Source organism: Bos indicus x Bos taurus, chromosome 15 (assembly GCF_003369695.1).
Source record: "Bos indicus x Bos taurus breed Angus x Brahman F1 hybrid chromosome 15, Bos_hybrid_MaternalHap_v2.0, whole genome shotgun sequence".
Classification (NCBI taxonomy): Eukaryota; Metazoa; Chordata; class Mammalia; order Artiodactyla; family Bovidae; genus Bos; species Bos indicus x Bos taurus.
The window spans coordinates 2,329,149-2,330,740 of record NC_040090.1 but is presented as its reverse complement, the minus strand read 5'-3'; the positions used below and the strand labels follow the sequence as shown (position 1 = coordinate 2,330,740).

General features: G+C 41.0%; 1 pseudogene; it reads right to left on the bottom strand.

Moving 5' to 3' along the window:
- On the bottom strand, positions 1-947 carry LOC113904632 (annotated as a pseudogene).
- Positions 948-1,592: the final 645 nt, after the last annotated feature.

The window sequence follows — 1,592 nt, the reverse complement described above, 5'->3', positions numbered from 1 at the left end:
TTAAAAGGTTAAACCTAGAGAACACTTTGCCTTCTCAATAACCTTCTTGAAAGCATTCTTGACTTCTCTGTTCCTTAGGCTGTAGACCACAGGGTTCAGCATGGGGATGAATATTGTATAGAACACAGATGCAATTTTGTCTGTGTCCATGGAGTGGCTGGAGCTGGGCTGTAAGTACATGAAGATGACGGTCCCATAAAATATGGAGACTGCAACAAGGTGGGAAGCAGGGTGGATAAAGCCTTCTGGTATCCTTCCCCTGCCTGCAACTTCAAAATGGTGATAAATATGAGCAAGTAGGAAATCAGAATAACAAGAAGTGCGAAAAAGATATTAAAGCTTGAAATAAGAAAAAGAATCAGCTCATTAATGCCTTTATCTGAACAAGTCAGGGACATGACTGCTGGAATATCACAGAAAAAGTGATGGATGACATTGGGCGTACAAAAAGAGAGACAGAATGTGTCCCCAGCATCGATAGCAGCAGTCAGAAGACCAAAGATATGAGAGCCTATGGCCAGACGTGCACACACACTTGTGGTCATGGTGGTGGTATAATGCAGGGGTTTGCACACTGCTGCGTAGCGGTCATAAGCCATTGAGGCCAACAGGTAATTTTCCACAGTGGCAAAGGCTACAAAAAAGAACATCTGAGCAGCACATGCACGGTAGGACATGGTCTTGTCTCCTATAAGGAGCCCAGCCATCACCTTTGGGGTGATGGTGGAGGAGTAACAAAAGTCCACCAGAGACAGGTTACTGAGGAAAAAGTACATAGGGATGTGGAGACGAGAGTCGAGCAGGATCAACGTGGTCATCCCCAGGTTCCCAATCAGAGTGAGGAGGTAAACGAAGGTGAAGGCTATGAAGAGAGGGACCTGCAGCTGCGGGTCATCTGTGAGTCCGAGCAGGATGAAATCAGCTCTCTCTGTATTATTTTCCATGAACGTGATTTGAGAGTCACAAGATGCTCTGTGGCAAAGAGAAATAATGGGACACATGGATGAACAAATAGCAGTTGCACGGAAGCTGAAATGCACAGTATTATTTTATTAGAACAATCAGTTTTTCATCAGTATTTACCATTTTTGTAACATGGGCATGACAGCGCAGTGTAGTGATATCTTATTTATACAGTAGCAGACATTTGAAGAGGAAGGGTCTTTATGGATCGCCTTCTCAAGTTCTTGTTTTTGTATGTGAGTAAACTGGGTTGCAGCTAGAACTAAAGTTTTCTAAGTTCATATGCTGACAGTGAATTCCATCTCCTAAATCAGTTATTTTGAGTCTTCTAATAGTTTACACTTCTCTAGTGCTCACTTATTTGATGCTTTATGTGTACATATTCATTTAATTCTCTTATCAGTTCTATGATTGATTATTTATTTTTCTCATTGGTGCATGTGGCAAGTTGACAACAAAGAGATGGAATAATTTACTCAAGGTTATCCAGATATTACACTATTAATGAATGAAGCCAAGCTTTAGACCCTGAGTAGTTCTCAACCTAAATGCCATTAAAAATTTTGAATTGCCATTTTGTCTTTGAAATTTTTGTTGCCAAGAAAGGCAAGACTACATTTTTTTTCCTT